This window comes from Paramormyrops kingsleyae, chromosome 20, assembly GCF_048594095.1.
Source record: "Paramormyrops kingsleyae isolate MSU_618 chromosome 20, PKINGS_0.4, whole genome shotgun sequence".
NCBI lineage: Eukaryota > Metazoa > Chordata > Actinopteri > Osteoglossiformes > Mormyridae > Paramormyrops > Paramormyrops kingsleyae.
The window spans coordinates 17,320,059-17,341,439 of record NC_132816.1 but is presented as its reverse complement, the minus strand read 5'-3'; the positions used below and the strand labels follow the sequence as shown (position 1 = coordinate 17,341,439).

At 46.6% G+C, this 21,381-nt stretch overlaps 1 long non-coding RNA gene across 3 annotated transcripts; it reads left to right on the top strand.

Moving 5' to 3' along the window:
• The first annotated feature begins 4,427 nt into the window (after window positions 1–4,427).
• Window positions 4,428–15,812, top strand: LOC111853669 (uncharacterized). Of its 3 annotated transcripts, XR_011984409.1 has the most exons (5): window positions 4,428–4,772; window positions 10,203–10,811; window positions 11,410–11,637; window positions 12,112–12,313; window positions 13,133–15,812. It is a non-coding gene; the product is annotated as an uncharacterized lncRNA (long non-coding RNA). The 3 variants fall into 3 exon arrangements; XR_011984410.1 differs by lacking the exon at window positions 4,428–4,772 and having other exon boundaries at window positions 8,182–10,811; window positions 12,130–12,313; XR_002840499.2 differs by lacking the exon at window positions 4,428–4,772 and having other exon boundaries at window positions 8,184–10,811.
• Window positions 15,813–21,381: the final 5,569 nt, after the last annotated feature.

Sequence of the window (21,381 nt, the reverse complement as noted above, 5' to 3'; positions counted from 1 at the left end):
ATTCATGTCTGAAATCACTGAGGCCCGAGCAGGTTATTCAGTTTTGCTAAAGCATTAATCATGAGGGTCTTCCGGATCATTTTTGCCTGGGAGCTCACCGAAAAAAACTCACCTTATCAAGAACAATAGCTTCTGGATGACCTTAAGGCGCTCCACCTCCAAAGTCACGACCCGCTGAAAAAGTCTGTTTGGAAAGAGATATAAATGATTTATTTATTTATTTTTCTTGAAACTTCACTTGCTTTGAAAATGTTCATAAGCGGAGAAGCAGCTTATTGGTGGCGATGCCTCTGCGTGTTTTTGGGAGACGCGCCGTCCGGTTAAGGTCACGACCACCAAGCTAAACATGGCACCTGTCTGACAGCATTTGTTTCCATATAATACATGAAATTAGTGGCTGCCGGCAGCCCAGCCAGCCCCACGGGAATGTGTTACATAAAACAACACGGTTTCTTTGGATTTATGCGAACTTTTAGAAAATCCGCGGAAAAAAAATCTAGGGCAAGAGTTAACTGCGCTCCAGCAGTGTGCTGAAATTCACTCAAATGAGTGCGAGTGCGGATTGCAATCTTCCTGTGCAATACGTTTCTGTGCAGTGCATCGTGGAACGCGTTTTCCAATCAAAATGTCAAAGGCAAAACTCTCCATAGTTACCAACATCCTCTTTGGAGCTACAGTATTCATTATGTGGGGTTATGTCCTTGCAGGATCCCATTCCAAATAATTATGGATGAAGGTAGGAAGAAAGGGAATTAAAGATAGGGGCATATATAGGGTATGGCCCCAGCTGAAAGCTGATTGGCCTCCTGAGTGGTCCCTCCCCTGTCACTCACCAATTCGAAAACATATCATTGGCTAATGATAAGGCTGGCCCTTCTGTATGAATCCTGGCTCTGTTTATGCCTCAACCTCAAAAAAATAAATAAAAAAATCCTAGAATTGCCCCTGATTTCAGTACATAGGGACGATTACCCTGCCCAGAAGATATTCTCCTAAAATTTCTCTTGGAGCAAATTTTGCTCTCTTATTGGTGACATTTAATGCGGAGTACGGCCCTGGTTTTGATTCATAACAAGATGACGCCGAATGTTATAAGACAATAGGCAAATTACGAGTCATGACAAACTGTCACGGTGCAGTTGACTCATGCCACGTCTCACTGCCGTCGTCTCCGTCTTTGACAAGTCCGGCAATTGCATGAATACAAACAGAGTCGAACATCAAACTGAACATGGGAACTTTCTTCTGCCGCACACTCTTCAGCTTGCAAGCTGTAATTAGCGCAGAGACACACTGACAGCCACAATAACATGCCTCTGCTGGGGGGGGGGGCTCTGATTGGTGTGGAGGCCCATTCCGTGTCCTCCGCTCGACGTGAAACCATGGTGACCACACAAATCCTTTGCTCGTCTCCTGCGATAAACAATGCCTTGAGAAATGTGTGGAGTGGTATGCATTTTTGGGCTTAACTAGACCTTCCGTCTTGGAGCTTGAACAGAAAAGAAGGAGAATATCTGACAGACATCGATCCAGAAATGTTTTAAAAGTACCATGGTGAGACTCAAGCAGAAGGACGCAGGTGGTAATTCTGCCCACCGCTGCATTTTGGCCTTTCGTTTTGCCCCCAATCTCTTGTCATCCATTAGCTGCTATTTGAGATACTCCCTCTGCGCTGACCTCGTACAGAATTCTCACCGCTGCTCTCTTACTCTCGTCCATTAGCCCACTCACGCACCTTTTTTTTTTGGCTGAATTCCTGCACAGTACATCATCCAGAGTATAATCCCTCCAGCCTTCAACACTGACTTACTGAGGGATGAAGTCGTCTCCATTGAAATGAACACTGTTAGTTCTCTGGCTGAACTCCGATAACAACGCAACGAAAAGTAAGACCATTGACATGCAGCATGAATGGCAGAATTCATGCCCCAGTGGACGCCTCCAATAAGCCAGGCCGGGTCCAACCATCCAAGAAGAAGACACGTCTGTTATTTTGACTTTTTGTTAAATACTATTTTACGTAAATCACTTCTCAGTGGTCAACACCCGCTGAATTAGGTGATTGTAATGCAGCCTGTCGTTCTCCATCTCGCTTGCCCTCAGACCTCCCTTTCTGGAAGTTTTTTGCGGGCCCAACATCCCACCGTCTGACATCTGCCTCTCCCCCACAGCTAATTAGGTTGTCATGGAGACAGCGGAGCGCAGCAACGCGCCCGAGCTGTGGGAGACGTCTCTGTCGTCAGCCGCACCTGTGAGGGCTTGCAGAGATAACGGGTTACCGGCATCTGGATCCACGCGTGATGGGCCGGTCCCTCATTCTGTTTGGGTCTGGGTGTGTGCGTGCAGTACGTGCATGCGTGTGTGTATGGTGATCACCGTTATCTGTTATGCGGCGCAGTTTTATCAACCCCCCGCCCACCGTCATACGAGTCCAGTTGATTACAGATGGCGAATCTCTGCTCCCTCCTGCCAAAGACGCTTCCTGCCACAAATCCCATTTCGAGACACGCAACATGTGTGTCCCCATGTCTTACTCTTAAACCTGTCACCTAGTTCTTCAACGATTCCCTATTATGTCAAGTTTTGTACTTATTTTTTTCTTCCATTGCTTCTTGGGCAGTGTGTTGCACCACCTGCAGTATTTACGCTACCGTTCTTCCGACTCCCCTTCCCTAATTAGTGACGGCGTCGCTCGTTCCGGCTACCTCCGAACGCGGCAAGGAACGGATCGCGGGGGAGCGCAGCAGTGAAATATTCCATGAGTGACGGTAATTGTCACTAAACTTCACCGCCCTGGTGTTAGATGTTAAAAGCAACACTTTTCCTTTTGCGTTTTCAAATGAAAAACTATGCGGCACATGCACAGAAACAAACACAGCCACACCCCCCGCTCAGAGATCCATAACTTACTTTTACTTAGTTGGATAATCCATGGAATTCGTCTTCTAAATTGCCTGTCCCCAACCCATACCTAAAAATTCATAATATCACCCGTGGTTCAGAGTAGCTGATTATTTGAGTTTAGCCCTCACACCTGAGAACAATTTCCACGCAATGTTTCAGATTCAGTGATTTAACAGTTTTGAGCAGGTGTCTTGGCTCCTGTAGCTTAGATCATTGCCCTCATTGTGGGAGATTCAGTCCCTCTTCTGTGAGGGTTGCTGCAATATTTATAGACTAAACCTATGTTTCTGGCATCAATGCCTATGCTTCCTGAAGCTGTCATATGACAATAGCCGTTACTGATATGTATTCTCAGACAGTGACAGTGTACTGTTGGCTGTAACTAAATTATCCCAAGTTCAAGTAAGTGAGCAAATAAATCAGAGAGAGAGAGATAGACTCGTAAGTGTGTCACTGTCTTATTACCAAGGTACATAAAACGCATTATGTAAAAGATGATGGAAAAAGAGTCGAAAATGAAGTTGGGGTGATATCAGTGGAAGTGACGGGAACAGAATATGACTGTCATGAAGGAAGAGGAGTCAGAGAAAGCAGAGCATATGGGCCCTGTTATCTGAGGAAGCCGCTACTGGAATCAGCCACAAGGGCGGCACCGTTATCAAAAGCAAACCGGCGGAAACCGAACACCACGCCGGTGTCCCGCTCTCGTGACAGACCGACAGAGTTTCAGGCCTGTTATCGCCGTTTGGATGTTACCCCCCCACAGTCTGTGCCCCCCCCCCCACCTGATTACTGGCATGTAAAAAATAAATGTTGCCTTTCCCTGGATGCCGTATCTTGTGCTCGTTTGGAAAATAGAACTCAAGGAATGTGGAGAGAAGCTCTCGGTCCTCGTTAGTAAGGATTCTTCCCCTGAATAACCCCACATTCTTTTTGCAAGGTTCTCTAAATGGATTAACAGGCTGTTCTTCTCATTGTTTACATTTATGCTAGTTTACGGTAGCAGACTCTTTTATCCAAAATGATGTATAATTCGGAAAGCAGGGTGCAGGGTGAGACAATCCCTAGAGCAGATAGGCCAAGCTCAACGGCACGTCAGCGAAATCATTCTGCCTACAATGGGATTTGATCCCACAGCTTTCCGCTCACAGATACAGCATTCAAACCATCTGAGCCATCCTGACCCACCCCTGCATGTGTTTTTCATTATGCTTCAATCAGGGCCAATTATAGTACATTTTTTTTAGGGTGGGCGGTAAAAGAGGGAACATAATTCATTGCTAACCAATGATATGTTTTGAATGGAAGAGTGAAGGGGAGAGAACACTCCAGGGGCCAATCAGCTTTCAAATGGGGCCGGTGTCACTGTGGACCCGCCCCTGTATACGCCTCTGATGTCAGTAGCTGTTGAGATGGCTCCATCTATGGATGGATTCTCCTAATGACTAGCCTTGGCTCGCTGTCAGCATCACACTGCACAAACAGCCGCGGTCAGCAGCGGGTCACATTCCAGTGGTGGTGCGAGCCGACCTCAGCTCAGCCAGTCATTATTTCCCCGAAACATCCCACCCCAGCATTTGGGCCTCGCATCGGTACAAGGAGCCAGTCGCCAATGATAAAGAAGCCTGCACGTGGCACGGAATGTTCCGGAACTATCCGTGGGAGGGTAGAATTTGTGAGGAAATTAGTATCTTGGCCTCATGCCTTTATCGAGGCTCGGGGTGAATTACTTTCAGCAGTCCCTTCTTCAGAAGGACCAGAACTACAGAGACAGCATCAATTTATTTTTTTCATTCTTTCACTTCATTGGTCTCTCGTCTATGGTTCCTCTACCTGGGCGGTTGGGAGGTGAGGTGACAATGCTCCAGGTTTGTTTGCCATCATGCATATCCAAAAAAGTCTGACTTGTTAATTTTGCAAAAAAGTCTATATTTCCATCTCTCGTCCCGCAGCGCTCCCCGTGACTGAAGCCTCGGTGCTAGCGTTAGCCGGCCTGTTCGTATAACAGCGTGAGGAATTCCTACGGTGCTGTTTCACAGGGAGGCGAGTGTTTCACGGAAGCAGCCCGAGCCCAGACTCTCAGCCAAGCTTATATTTAGGTGCCGTGGGGAGGGGGAATGTGCTGGAAATAATCCCCGGGAACGAGACTCCATAAGGTCGCCCTGCAGGAGTTCTTGATGTTTGAGTAGGTCGGAAGATCCAAACATCGGTGGCTGCTGTGTGCAAACCCCGGCCTGACTCGAGGCGCAGAGACGCATACTCTGCACGAATTACGCCGCCCCGGTGGCAGAAGGCTAGCCAAGTTTCATGGCAGACCATGTAATCAATCAATTTATTTATTGTGCTCCTTGTATAGGCAGAACCTCGAGCGACGCTTGATATCTGTCACACTCACACTACAGGCTTCCATTGTTTATACAAGCGGAGATACGAAACCTCCCGTAACATTAGACCGATGCTTGCGAGACGGGGAACAGGCCGCCTCAGAGAGGCAGGTGTGCGATGGGCCTCTTTCTACATTTTAAATGAGACTTTACCGGAGAGATGCGGGATTCAAAGAGAATTCCGAAGTCTTTCCTTCCCGCCTGCCTTGCTTTTCACACTCCTGACCTGAGCACCCCGCTCACTCGCCGGCCGCTGTTCTCCTCACGCAGAGGACGCCTGAAACGCAGGTTCCAGTGTGAGCCGGATGGCGACGCCAACTTTGGGCGTAAAATGAATTTCGGCGCGTCGCCATTGTGCCTCTGTGCTCCTCTTTACGTAACTCAGATGGATGACTTTGTTTTTAACAATCCCATCATTAAAAAAAAACAAGATTTCAAATATATTTTAGTGAACAAGGGATAGTCTTGCATGCGTTGAGTGTTTGGTAATAAAACCACCGTTTTGATGGCATGCGGTCTGAAGACCACAACACGTTCTCTGTATTTTTCTCTTACAATTATCCAAAACAACTTACAGCAGAGGAAAAGGTTATAGGCTTTCTGTGCTCTCTGGGATTTGAACCCATGACCATCACAGTGCAATGCCCCACTTGTGCTTCCTCCCCGCTCCCCACTGCTCAGGCCTCTGTGCTGAGATGCCACCAGCCCCACGTTCAAAATTATGTAACACATGAAGACTGTGGGTGGACAGAAGTGCAGTACAGCCAATAATTAAAGTTGAAAGACAACAATTTTGGCAAGATCTAAATGTATTTAAAGCTGCTGGTCACATACTGTGCTCTTCAAGACAAAGACTTGAATCCACACGTACTCATTATTTCTCATAATCTCCGCACGGTTATTTTGTCATAAACAAGGTCATCGACGTTCAAAGAAAATGGCATCGGCTGGTATGAACCCGCCTAGCACACTGCGTGCTCTAATGGCAGTAAATGGAGCTCGTCTTAATGCATCTTGCGGTCTGGAAGTAAACATAAAAACACCTGAGTGATAAATCACTACAGTGACCCTGTTTTGCAGCTTCAAGAGCCACATTATATGAGGAGGGTCGACGTCGCAATCAAAGATACATTAATTCTCATATGAGGCAGGAGAAAGACAGAGAGAGTGAGAGAGTCCGCGTGACTTGCACTTCTCTTCTGTCAGTAGAATAATAACAGGAAGTGATAATGACCCAGAAGGCTTAGCACCATATGCCTGGTGCCTCTGTTGCCACGTAGGGGTTCAGCTTTTTCGACGTATGTAAGAATTTAATGAGCACCTGTGTTAGCTAGCCAAGCGGCCTTGGATGGTGGCGGTGCAAAAACAAGAAGCATAGATCTGTCTTCGAGGAGGGTTCGGCAGGATTGTCTGTCCTTCCTGTGGAACAGTCAGGGCAGCATAACATCTCCAGGGCCACCGGCGTAGATCCAAGGCAGGAAACGGAGACGTGTGTTTTTGTTACTTCACTTTTTTTTTCCTCAGAAGGGGCCTGCAGATTGAAACGCAAAGATGGAGAAAGCGAGCGAAGTCTCACGGCGCCGGAGGCCTGTCCGCCCGCTGCCGTCTCATTGTCAGGCTGGCGTCCGCCGATTCTATCACCGGGCTTCGGGGAGTCTGGAGCCCAGCACAGGACACCCTGGACGGGCTACCGGGGCGTGCGATCTGCACAGTGCAGAGACGGAAGTTCACTTAATCGGTTGGAGGAAACTGGAATACGAGGAGGAGACGCGCACAGATGTGGAGAGGAACTCGGGCCGCCATGGAAACAGGAAACAAACGGCCAACCCCTGCATGCATGAGGCTTTGACGCTTCCCTCCGAGCCACTGCGGTGCCTGGCCTCATTTATAAATCACAAATTAACCAGCGAAACAAGTCATATTATGCTCTGATGGAATGTTATTTATATAAGCCGGGAGTATTCTTTGGCCAGTGTTTTTCCACAGATTCATTATCTAGATTTTTTCTCAGATTTTTGACTTATTTGGTAATAAGTCATTATGAGTACTTCAATCGGTCAACCTACTGCCAGGGTACGAGGACGGGGGCTAATAATGTTTTTCTGGTTTGTGGTGCACCTCCCACACGCGCTGTTTGTAAATAAGGGACACTGAAGTGCAGGATTGTCTGTAATTAGACATGCAGGCTCATGAATATGCATCCGCAAAGAAGGAATCAGTCTGAAATCAGCCATGATCTTGCCATTATCCTCCCCCAGGGATTCTTCTTCTTCTTGCCACTTAAAGTCTGTTTGTCTCCTCGCAAACGTTTGCCTGAGTTCGTCACACGACTCCGAGTCGTCGCCTTCGGTGAACGGATGACAAAAATGCCCACAGGCGTCCACAGTTTCGGAATGAATCCCGGGCCAAAATTTTACCCGCCTGTCTTCCATAACTGCGTATCCAGCGCAGGATTGCGGCCAGCCTGAAGACTGTCATGGAAAGCTTAGCGCGGAAGGCAAGGAAGAGCTTGAATGGGATGCCAGTCCGTGGTACGTGACACACACAATGGGAAATCAGGATTCCTCAGTGTCCTTCAGTGCTTGTTTTTGGATTGAGTACCTGGAAGAAACCTGTCAGCACAACAAACAACAAACTCAACACACAAACACACACTCACAGAGCCGGGGGGGGGGGGATTTAACCAAGCAATGCCGCCCACTGAGCCACCTTCCCCCTCCCCCCAGCCTAAATTAACTGACCTATTTGTGAAATTTGCATTAGGTACATATTAAGGTCGTAACCTATATCCATCTGATTTGGTTACATATTCATTAGAACAGCTATAATAGGCCTCTTTCGATGTCTGATCGAGATGAAGCGAGTCTCTGGCTGGGGATCTATGGCGAGACTGGCAATGCCACGTGCTTATGCCGTCGCTGCATCGGGACTGGCCAGGGCAGTGAAGCATGTTTCATTTTGGTTGGGGGTGGGGGAGGGTGCCTGGGGCAGCCCCTCCCTGTAGTGATGCCATTATGGGAGCCCAGGGAGAGGACCTTTGAAGGGGTACTCACCGCACGGTGGGGGGGAGGACAGTCAGTCCTTAATGACCGCTGGACCCGGCGCGGCCGAACAGAGTGGCGTTTTCAGCACCGCCTCCTCACATTTTCCGTGCCGGGGCCCGGCCTCAGGAGCCGGGGAGGGCTGATTTGAAAACGCCCTTCATCACGGGGCTGGGAATTTTTTGGAAAACCACAGAACATGAGGCCCTGGCGGTGCGGAGTCACTGAGGCCATTCATGGACGCAACGCTCGCGGTCTGCCGTTACGGTCCGCCTCAACGGACGAGCACCGGCCCGCTGGAAAGGCTCTCACGGAGCGCAGCTCACGGTTTCCAAAAAAATAAACGAAGAAGCGAGCAAGGAAAAAAGTCCTTTTCCTCAAGGTTCACCTGAAGGTGTATAGATTCTTTCCGTGGTTCTTTGTGAGCGCAGCTCCACGAATAACACGATGAAGGGGGTCCTGTCTGACTGACCGAACAGGAAAAACGAATTGCTTTCCACTTACTGGACACTTAACACGTGCTGTGAATGTGCTCCTGTGTGCTGCCCTGTCAGTCACGGACAGCCTCATAAAAAGAGAAAGCAAGGAGGATCAAGAGCAGGGCAATAAATCTGCTCACGTTTCTGCAGAGACGCTGAAGGCCGACCTCTGTTACCGACTAATGCTGATCTTCACGGGCTTTGGGTCCCGGCCAGGACCAGCTGTCGTCTTTCATATCTGGCACATTGGTCGTAAGTTATTGCTGGTATTCGTGGCTGGATGTCTTTTATAATACACAGCTTTTATTTGTGCTGATACTGACGGGATGTCGGCCAAGTGCGGTGGACGAGGAGGTCGGCGGAAACAACCTGCGCGGTGGAAGGTTTCACACGCAACCAGAGGCTGCTCGCATGTTCAGCACCTGAGCATTATCTGCATGCCTGCGTAGAAATGCATTACTCTGCATTCAGATGGAAACACGATGCAAACCAGACCACGCGACTTATCAATTTATCAAGGGGGACGCCCCCCAGTCGGTAAAATCTACCAAGATGCCCCTCCCCCCCTAAAAAAAACCCTGGCTTTGTGTAACTGATGAAATTTGGACCTCGGAGAAAATAATTGAGAATCGTTGACTATCATGATTAGGAATGCTCCTTACCTAAACTTTTATTGGACGATCATGGTTGTCCAATAGGAATGTTCCTTACCTAAACTCTTATTGGACAATCATGGTTGTCCAATAGGAATGCTCCTTACCTAAACTCTCATTGGACGACTGTGACTTCTAGCTTTAGTTAACCCAGCTAACTGAGAAATCCTGCTTTGTGGAACACCCCCCTGCTTCATGGAACACCCCCCTGGGATTGTACTATATGCAAAGTGATGAGTGCCAGGATATTTAAATCTAGGCCATGAGGTTAGGTGGTTCAGTGTGAGGAGGCATGCGACATAGCAGTAATGATTATGACAATAACAACAATAACAGCAACAACAGCAACAAGAGTAACAAAAATAATAAAAATAACAATTAGCGCCCCTTTAGGGTACAGACCTATATAATTGGCCCATGTCATCTTCTGCCCTACTGAAGAATGCTATGTATATGTCAGGATCAGACACGCAAGACTCCTCAAGCACATGCAGTCTGTATGGACATTTCCTCCCTTGTCTTGGTGTTCCAGATCAGGAAGGTTATTGTCAGAATCCCTGCTTTTCATTTTAAATATACAGTTAAGCATCAAGAAAAGGCAGTCTATGATCTGCATGAGTATAAAATCGCAACTAAAGGTAATCAGATGTGTCAATTGAGGCGGTAAGGTAATCATCTGGCTCTGATGGAGTCTTGCTGGGACGGGACTGTCCATTACACACTCCCATTTAACGCACACAGCCTGCATCGGCAGCGGGGATCTGCTCTGGATGCTGGATGGAGCCTTCGGACGGGTGTTCAGCTACGAAGACAACAGCTTCATCGGCTGACAACCACCAGCAAGACCCTCCCTTCTCCAGCACAGTGGTTTCCTTGTGGATGTACAAGTCTGTGCCTCTTTGTTTCGTCACAGGTGATACTTCATACCCTCGGAGTATATTACTCTCCAATTGATGCTGTTACTAGGCAAGTGAGTTATGGCACCACAGCTGCCTTTGTATCAGAAGTAGGACAGTCGGTCCACGTGTGGACAGTCGGGCTTAAAACCTCAAAGAGAGACAGAGGAGTCCTTGGGTGATGAGGAACTGCAGCCTTCATTTGGGAAATGGCTTGTTTTGTTTCCCATATTCAGACTGATGCCAGCCACCAGTACAGGCCGTGGCCAGAATGATGGTGAGGATTACTTCCTTAAGACTGAGGCCAATGAGGTGTGAGTAATTCCCATTCAGCCAATGAAAAGGCAGCGAGGAATGCAGGCACGTCGTGTTTTAAGGAACTTCTTTCCCATCGAGGCTGAATTCCACACCATTGGAGCCTAAGGGCCTGCTCTCGATAAGGACAGCATTGAAGGTTTGTGATGAAAAATGCCCCCAGGTCTTCACTGTCGTTTTCCACAGAGAGCCATTATGCTTTAAAAATGCTGTTGAGATGGCACTGGAAATACCATTAAGAATGCTGCTGGAATGTTTTTGAGAATTCTCTTGGAAATGGTGTTGGGAATTTTGTTGGGAACACTGCTGAGAATGCTGTGGAGAATTTTGTTGGAATTGCCATTGGGAATGGCACTGGGAATTCTATTAAGAATTCAGTGGGGAATATTGTTGAGAATTTTGTTGGAAATGCCATTGGGAATGAGACCGGGAATTCTACTGATAATTCTGTTGGGAATGTTGTTGAGAATTCTGTTGGGAATGTTGTTTAGAAGTTTCTTGGAAAAGCCATTGGGATGGCACTGGGAATTCTATTGATAATTCTGTTAGGAATGTTAATTGCATTGAGAACAGCATTAAGAATGCTGCTGAGAATGGCATTAAGATTGGTTTGACTGGCACCGCCCAGAGGAGCCCAATACCACGATGCCATTGTGCCCCTTCACCCCCCAACATGAGGGGTAACACGCAGAGTGAAATCCTGACTGTGAACTCATGTCCTACTTTCTCTCTCCCAGACTCTCTCTCTCCCCAGACTGGCAGATCTGCACACTACCATCTGCAAGATGCTTGGTCACCCTCCCCCCGTTGAGTAAAGTGTTTTGTTACACAGCAGAGAGTGGTCCACTATCAGAGGAACAGAGCCGGGCCCAAGGCAATGAATGGAACCTTTTCTGCTGGTCCTGGTCCACAATGGCCTCCTTTGAAAAGTCCTGAAATTCAGGAGAACAGCTTTATCCTCAGTGGTATGTGGGAGTCTTTTTTCCTACAGTGGTAAAAAGGGAAGACGATTTAGCTCAATCTCTGGCTTTGCAACCATGTCTAATCCCCAAGGATCACAAATAATCTGAAGATTGCTTATAAAGGACAAAAATCACATTTACTTGCTTGGCTGTTGCATTTGTTCAAATCCACATAAAAAAATGCATCCATTCATACACATTTTGTTAGAGCAGTGTTTTCCAATCTGGTCCTCAGGGACCCACAGCAGTCTGTGTTTTCGCTCCCTCCCAGTTCCAAATTGTAGGCGGGGAGCAAAAACATGGAGCGACTGTAGGTCCCCGAAGACCAGATTGGAAAACACTGTGTTAGAGTATTACCTTCTTCAAGGGTATCACAACAGGGCTCATCTCGACGCCCGAAGAAGCAAATCCTGCCCTACATGCTACAGATACTTCATGTCCACACAACCTGCTGGCCCCGTTTTACTTCATTGACAGAAATGTGCTGCTCCTCAGTCCCAGTGCCAAACATGCTAGAAAACAAGAGGAGAAAGGGCAGCCCAGGACACTTATTGAGCTGTCTGAGTGGGGAAGAAAAATCATCTAGCAGCGAAGAGGGTGGGAAAAACACCGTGTGCCCGTCAGATGGAGCAGAAAGGTCAGACCCCATTGTGTGTGGGGGGACCATCCCTGCTAAGAGGTACGGGGACAAGGTGACAAGTAGAATCTGTTGAATATCTGCACAGCTAAGAGAGCTGCAGGGAATAGCACTGGATAGTCTATTGAGAATGCTTTGGGAATGCTGGTGGGAATGGCATTGGGAATGCTGCTGAGAATACTGTTGGTAATGTTGTTGGGAATACTTTTAGGAGTGTTGTTAAGAATGGTGTTGGTAATGCTGTTGAAAATGCTGCAGGGAAGGCTTGCCTAGAATGCTGTTGGGAATGGCATTGGGAATGATGTTGGAAATGGCATTGGGAATGCTGCTGAGACTGCTGTTGGGAATGGCATTGGGAATGGCATTGGGAACGCTGCTGAGAATGCTGTTGGGAATGGCATTGGGAATGCTGTTGGGAATGGCATTGGGAATGCTGCTGAGACTGCTGTTGGGAATGGCATTGGGAATGGCATTGGGAACGCTGCTGAGAATGCTGTTGGGAATGGCATTGGGAATGCAGTTGGGAATGGCATTGGGAACGCTGCTGAGAATGCTGTTGGGAATGCTGTCGGGAATGGCATTGGGAATGCTGTTGGGAATTATGTTGGGAATGGCATTGGGAATGCTGCTGAGAATGCTGTTGGGAATGGCATTGGGAACGCTGCTGAGAATGCTGTTGGGAATGGCATTGGGAATGCTGCTGAGAATGCTGTTGGGAATGGCATTGGGAACGCTGCTGAGAATGCTGTTGGGAATGGCATTGGGAACGCTGCTGAGAATGCTGTTGGGAATGGCATTGGGAATGCTGTTGGGAACGTTGTTGAGAAGGTGAAAAGCAGAATCCCCTGAATATCCACACAGCTATGAGAGCTCGGCGAGGAGAGGTCTGGCAGTCGGCACCTGCTTCCATCTTGGCAGATGAAAGAGGCCAGTCTTGGGAGGAAGTGCGCGAATGGATGCCAATTTGCACCAAGGTCTAAGGAGGTGAGACTGAGGAGAGATTTAAATGCTGCACCGCCTGACTCTTATTAAGAAGCCAAACATTCGGTTGATGTAACATGTTGCCTCAGATGTAGCAATCCAGCCCACTGAATAAATACAGCTCCGGAAAAACCACACCTGGCCATGTTCTGCGATGCCTCTGTTCCTGGTTTCCTGTCCATGACATCCGCCCGTTTTCCTTCACCTGACTCCGGCCGTTTTCAATTATTTCCTGTCGCCTCCTGTCTTTTCTCGTTCCCCAAATCCGAGCTGCTTGGCCGAAGGAGGAAATGGAGTCAAGTCCGCTGGCTCGGGAGCCCTGGGAATAGCACCTGGAGGGAACGCACACACTGCACACACTGCAGGCACTTCCTCTCTGTTTCCTGGATTTAAATAGGAACAATGGGTGAGGAGAAGTGACCTTAGCGGGCAAGACCCCGAGACTGCGCGCAAAAGGCTGCATTTCTGATGTAACTTGTTCGGCTGATTTATTAAAGAGAGCCCGAAATTTGCAAATATTAATGCTGTTTGTGGTCAGATTTCTCTGGAAATCAGCCACGTAGGATCAGCTCTGCCATTTTGGCTCTGGGTTTGGAGAAGTCGCATGGGAATAATAATAGGAAGCTGCTTTAACAGATGAATAAGCGGCCGGCAATGCGGGCGGAGGTGTTCAGTTTGGAATACGATGTACGTAATCTGTATGTTTGAGATCCATCAGTGCCAAAGAGCATTTCCATTATCTGCAGTGCCTCATTGGTGATGCTGTGTGTGATATCTGAGGTTCAAGAAGTAGATTGGGGGGGGGGGGCAGTTAGGGATCACGATGTAGGTCATTAATGCGGAGCGACTCCTGTTCAGTAAAGTGTGGGATTTTCATTTGTTTGGCATTGTCCTTCTGCATTTCTCACTGTCAGTTACATTTGGGTGGACGGCTTGGTGTCTCTCTTGGCAGCACGGTGGAATCCCTCCTCCAGGGTCATGGGGTCCTGGTCACAAATCTGCCTGTGTGGAGTTTGCACGTCCTGACCATGTTTGTCTGGGTTTTCTCCTGGCACTCCAGTGTCCTCTCAAAGTCATGCAGCTTAAACGTGCTCTATAATGGCCCATGTCTGTACTCAATAGACGATTACTAGAAATGGTCTCTTTGTGAGTTCTGACAAGTGTTTTTCTCACCGAATTCAAGAACTAACTAACCTTTGTGGTAGGAAAGCGAGGATCTCAGCCCCAATATGGGGTGTCCTACTCCAGGACAACATACTGGGGGGGGGGGGGGAGGGCACCCTCTTCACAGTGCAGCTAAAAACATCACGTAGACGTTCCCCATCCACTCACACAGTCATCTCAGCTGTTGTGGAAGATCTGGGAGTCTCCCGCAAATTGACAGCAGGGGCCTGTATCACGAGCCAGGATTTTGCTCTTAGTCGGATAACTTGTCGGATTTAAGGTAGTCTGGGATAACGTAAGGGGACAAAGATGAATACCATTTAAACTGAAAGTTGCTAATGATGCAGAATGTCCTGCTGTTCCGCTATATAGCTGCGGTAAAATTAGCTAGCAAGTTTTAGTCCTATTACCCTGTCCCACTGGGTCGACAAATTTAATTTTACCACCAGCACCCCCCGACCCCCCCCAAATCACACAAGCCAGATACTACAGTTTACGGTATTTTAAAAAGCAATGCCGTTCCGGAATTTTCCAATAAAATTTCCCGGGGGGTGGGGGGTTATCATAATACCACCCAAACCAAGCCTGTGCCCCCGCAGTTGTCCCTCATCCTCCTCCATGACATCAGTGTGCCTCAGGTGGGACGACTGCTCACAAGATGTACTGGGGAGATGATTTTCTACAGATAAAACTTCCCCTAATCCCTGCTGGGGTGGTGCTTATCTATGCGATGCGGCTGTGATGTGGGTTTTAAGCTGCTCTTCGCCGGGGAAATCCGCAGTCTGCCCTACACGTTTCTGAATACACCATGAACAGGAGGAAGACACCAGCGGTCTATCATTATAAGCCGTAATTTAACAGTGCTACCCAGCATTAATGTTTGAAAAAGGTAATTAATTAGAAAATGTCAATTAAAAACTGAGCAAAGCTAAGTTCCTCAGTATATATGTTGGTAGTTTAACTCAGTGTTTCCCAGCCCGGTCCCCAGACATCCCACATTTTTGCTCCCTCCCAGGGTCTGGTGTGATGGGAGCTGGGGGGGGGAGCAAAAATGTGGACTGTCTGGGGTCCCCAAGGACCAGGCTGGGAAACACTGGTGTAACTAATCGGCTGAGAAGTAACACTCCTTAGTGTATATGCGTGTTCTCCATGAGTCAGATTGTTTTCCAAAGGCTGCAGTTAGGCTAATTGGCTTCACTAATCTGCCCATAGACTGTGTGTCTGTCTTTCTGTCTGTCCAGCGTGAAGTTCAGCCTTCTGCCCTATGCTGCCCAACTCTGGCCAGAATGGGCAGTTAGAAGATTGATGTTTATTAAGGAGAACTGAATGTGAAATAAATTGGATTTCACCTTGTACTGATCTGCCCAGAATTTTAAATAAACCTCTGTCCTTCTTAGCCAGAGCTATGACGCCTTTGTCTGATTTAAATGTTGAATCTGCTCCCACATTCCTGGTCGTTCTTACCTACACTGATTCTGCTTATCTGCCTCACTTCCTCCCTCTTTGTATTGCATATTTCTTTAATTGGATTGTGAAAAAACATTGCGTTCATATTAAGTCCTTTGCCATGAATAATATCCCAAAATGCCGCTATGGGGGGTAGTTGGAGGCTGGACCATGGAAGGGGGGGGTTGGTGAGTTACCAACTATCTGCCAAATAAATGGTGGCACGATGTTTTAATACATGCCCTGGCCTGTCGCTGTTATTACCCACCAGACACCGCTTGTGTATTACATTTCAGCGTTTATGTCGGACCACTACCTGACATAGCATCAAATTTGCTGTTGTGCTCAGAAGGCTTTGTTTGGTTTCGTTTTGCTGGGAAACCAGGGTGAGGTCTCTGTGATTCCATCGCCGTTTATTCTCAGCTCACTGCTTCAGAAACGAAAATGCGAACACAGCCCGAAACCTCACGGAAACGGTGACAAGAATGTTCGCGTGGAAAAAAACCACACAGACACAGAATACATTCATCCATCCCTTTATCTTCCTGCTGCTTATTTAGTGCAGCACTGCAGGCAGACGATACATGCATTTCAAGTAATTTTAAGATAAGTGCAATATTCTTTCAGCAAAAGAAATAAAGGAGAAAAACGGTACTGGCATATTTTATAGTCAAGACGTGTTTTACACAACAGTATACAGGATAATCTGCAAAGCAAAGGAAGATATTCAGAAACAGGCTTCAAAATTGTAATAGACTCAGCACTCAAAAGCAGAAGACAGGACTCCTGAAAGGAGTGATTTTTCACAAACTGTGTGCTGAAAATGTGACACAAAGCTAATTAAGTTTGAAATAAACATCCAAGGCCAGGCGCAGAAAAACTGTGGCAACCTGCTTATGAACTTGAGATGAAATGAGCTGGTACTTTTTCGTAGGAAATACATGAATTTAAATTGCAATAATGGATGGTTTCCACCATAACTGCAGGAATATTATGTATTATTCTGATTGCGTTTTTGTTTTTTTCCAGTTTTCACAAGTTGTTCACGATAGGACTTATTTTGGCTTTGTAATACAAGTCAGCTTATATTAAGTTTGCATTATTGTCTTACATAGTTTCAGCATCCCTCGTAAACCTGCTACTGAAATCGTAATTCCCTACGGCCGCCCCTGAGATGTTCCTGCCTGGGGAATCTCACATGGGAAATGGTTTGAAAGGTTTGAAAACATGTTACCAGCTGCGATTTTTACACGTTTATTATTTACTGTGACATAAAACAGCCACTATTTCCCATTGGGACTGGTAGAGTAACACGGTGCAAACTGGGATTTTCGGTGAATGTATCAGAGCTAGAAAACAAGGACACCAGGAATACCACAAAATGAATGACTTCCGAATAGGAATGGACTGCTTCAAATTAGGATTGTGGTGCCACGCAACTCAGCATGACATTTAGTCCTCTGTGGAACAGGCTTTCTGGCTTCTGCTATAAAGCTAGACCCCTTAAATTTAGGATTCTGATTGGTTACGTACATAGAAGAGCATTACTTAATTTGGAAAGAAATTACTTATGAAACATTATACCAATTGTCTTTGAACCTTTTCACACTGCTATTATAAAGTTTATAAAGCAAGTAATGCATCTTTATGCACTCTGGCGGCAGAGTCAACCACGCAGCCTTGCAGAGTCTGACCAGGCATAGTAAATCTGAACCACATAAAAATACAAAGTTTACTCAGTCATAATGGATTCTAGAGCTGCTTTCAATTTGGGCTCAACACCATAACCAATGCCCACATGTTTGTTTGTGTGACAGATGCATGAAGTAAAAAAAAAATCTCGATGACATCGACTTACGCTCAAAATTTTTTTAAGGACTTTTATGTTTTTCTATGTCTGTATTTCTGTACAGGATGAAAAGGTGATGTGGAGATGCTCTGCATTTCCGTGCAAACTTCTCAACATGGGGAGCTGAAACCAAAAAGTGCTTAATTTCAGTGGGATTGTTTTTAAAGTTCACTTTTGAAAAGTGTTCAAAAAAATATATCTTGCACGCTTTAACTACTTCTGAGGCCAGCTAGACGCTCGACAACGCTGCAGAACAATGTCTGCATTTCAAAGGATTCGCAGATATTGTTAACAGGGAAGGAGACGAGTGCATTCCAGATTTGCACTCGCTAAAAGTCGCATTTCCATGACACTCTTGAATCCTTTTGTGTTTACTTGTTGCGTACCATTGGGTTTGGGGTTACTTTCAGGCAGCGAGCGCCGATTCCATGTGAAATTCATTTCTACATTATCTGCGTGAAGAGCATCTCCATCTCCAGATACGGATAACGAGCGATGACACGCTGATGCCTGTGGAATACCTAGCTGATGCATTCCTATTGCATCTGACTGGACATTTCCTGTGGCTTCAGGTGTCAAATATTTATGGGTTTCTCCAGGAAAACTTACCATTAATTCACAGTTGCACATAGCTGGAGATCGACTGCTGTCAGGTAGTGTTCCAGCTAGCCTGGGGGACAGTGGGAATGGGAACAAACAGTGGCAAAATGCACAGCGATAAACAGACAAAGAGACTAAAATCAAGCTAAACAGGTATAAAGAGACTGACAGAGGAACAGAGATGGGTATATTTGAACCACGCTTCCCAGGAAGGAAATAGCTATACGTTTGTTAATCGGACGGGGCCTGTCTGTTTTCCTGATAAGTCTTTCACATTACTCTCCCGTGGGGACGAACTGTCTTCCCACTGAAGGGAAGGCGGCTATTAAGCTCGCGAGCTGGTAAACAACGCCAGCTTTTCCAGTGGGGGTTCTGTAAAACGCGACAAGGAGGACCGCATTAATCAACTCTCGGATTCCTCATGTTAACAGTTGTTTAAACAAGCGCTTGCCTCAGAGGCAGATGGGGAACATGCTGCGGAGATGCTGACGGGATGCTCTACCATGCCAGGTATCACAGCACGCTGCCATTTATCGTACCTGTTGATAGAGAGAGAGATCAGTGTTAAACGCACCAAAGTCCTTCCAGGACTGAATGGTACGATGTCTCTGATGGGCAGAAGGGGGAAGTAAGCAGAGCTGGAAATTTCAGGTCCAGAAAATGAAAATCCGGACTGTGATTTTATTTCAACCAACCAGTTGAGTACTCTGTAACTCTGACTCTTTATACTCAACTGTTGGTTGAAACAAAATCACAGTCTGGATTTTCATTTTCTGGACCTGAAATTTTCACCTCTTGAAGTAAGTCACATATTTACCCAGTTCACCGGGAATGTGCCTTCGGTGATTATTCATTTATTTTTTATCCGAAGTGGCCCGGCATGGTGGCACGGTGGTTAGCGCTGTTGCCTCATACTTGTGCAACCAGGGTTCGAGTGTCTGCAATGGCCGTATGTGTGTGGAGTTTGTATGTTTGCGTGTTGTCGAGGGGTTGCCCCAGCCAAACCAGAAACATGTTAAGGCCGGTTGGAGTTCCCAAGTTGGTCTTATGTTAGGACTCCATTCTAGGGCACCAACAAGTACATGTAGGACCCAGACCATGTAGGACAGACCCATCTGTCACTTACCCATTTGTCCTATGTGGGGTCATTCCAGAGCATCTCAGAAGCATCAGATGTGTGGCAAGTGTCGTAGAAATTTCAATCCCACACGGTATTCTGGGTTGTGACGAAGCTTTAATACTGAGCTCAACCACCGTTCCAGCGAAAGTTACCACGGAAATGCCCACCGAACTTTAAGTTAACATCCTTTTTATGGTGGTACACAGACAGATTGCGTCCACGGAAACCAGCTGGGTGAGGCTTATGCCCTTTATACAGCCTGCAAGCAGCCCCCACTCTACTGTAGCTTTCTGCGGTTTTCCTGTTCTGTCCGACAAGCGCTTCAAGCTTACATTTCTGCTCAGTCTTATGAGTACAAAGTTCAAGCAGATATTGCTACACCAAGATTAACCCTTAATCCTCCTACGCTTATATTCTTGAGTGTTAGCTGCATTACACCCAGGCACCTTGCATGAGTTGCACAAAGATAAACGTTAAAAGCTGATTACAAAATACCCCTTTAACCAATTTTTCCTCTCGCACAAGGATGTGGCACCAAACCGCTGCAGATGCACAGTCATCGTGATTTCAATCAACTCTCAAACCTACCCTGGGGTGAAATTGACCCCAAAGGCACAGGCCTGCTGAGTTCTCACAGTAACATAATTATTGTAGGACCGTGTAAAAATATGTGATTTCCATGTTCAGTTTTCCCAAAAATCAAAGGAATCCTCCCTTTACTGGAAAACCTCTCACAAAACCCGGCTCCATTGTCCTGAAATTCCCTGTGCCATATGTTTCTGTCCTCAAGCTGAGCTGGCTATCGCACAGCAACATAAATTTATTTTAATATTCATCCAGACCCTTAGGTTCCACTTCTTTGCTACAAGAAAATAAAATATAGTATATTAACTGCACATAAAAATTGAGTGCACTATTAAAACTTTGAAGTCAGCAGTTAAATTAACATTTTTTCGACACAAAGCAGAAATTAGTGATATTGAGTGGTGGACAGGGTAATGCTGTTTGACTTTGACTCCCTTCCCCCGCAACGAAACACAGCAGACTAGCAGGGAGGTGTCCTACTGTACCACCCCACTGGGCATTTCTAAGCACAATCAAGGCTATACATTATTAATGATTATCTGATGTATGTCAAAACGCCTTATGGTGACATGCTCAGTATGGTCAGACTACGAGGGACTTTAAGTGCCTCTTGGGTCGCAATAGAGATCCCTAGAATCACCCCAGGAGATCATGTGAGAGCGTCCCATCATGCAAACATGACCAACCAGAGGAGGAGGTGGCTCAAATTTCTGGATGGCAGATAAACCTTCTTCTTCCATCGTGGAGAAATTAGCAAATGAATCTGCAGGATGTTGAGGCTCAGGCAGACGATGGGTCTTTATTACGGAGCAAAAAAATGGCACAGAGACCCATTAAAATGTTGAACCCAGATCCGTGCAAAATAAACGCACCCCAAATATTTAAAGAGTCACAGCTAAGTGAAAACAGGAGATCTCACCCACCCAACCATCACCAGCTAAAAATGCTGCACATTCCCTTACTAGTCTCCAGAATCCACCCAGCTGACCTTGTTTATCCTAAATTAGTATAATCTACACCAGCTGAAGTTCCTTAAATAAGGCAATTGTCAGCATGGGGCTTATGATCAATCACTATTATAAGGCTTGAGGTCACCAAGGCCTAGCAGTGTGTCATTACTGCGGCTCCCACCAGCCCAGAAACAGCAAAACAAGCCATGGATGATGGGCCACACGAAGGATGCAATGATGACCAGATGTTATGGAAGACAAGAAAACATCAAGCGAGTCCCTGACCTTTCTCAGACACTCAGCTTAGTGTTCAGACTGCAGATCAGTGTCATCAAACACTCAACCCGATCGACCACAAGCGCGGACCGGTAAGAACGTCATCAACTCCTGTAATTTCAGCCTTAAAACTTGATGT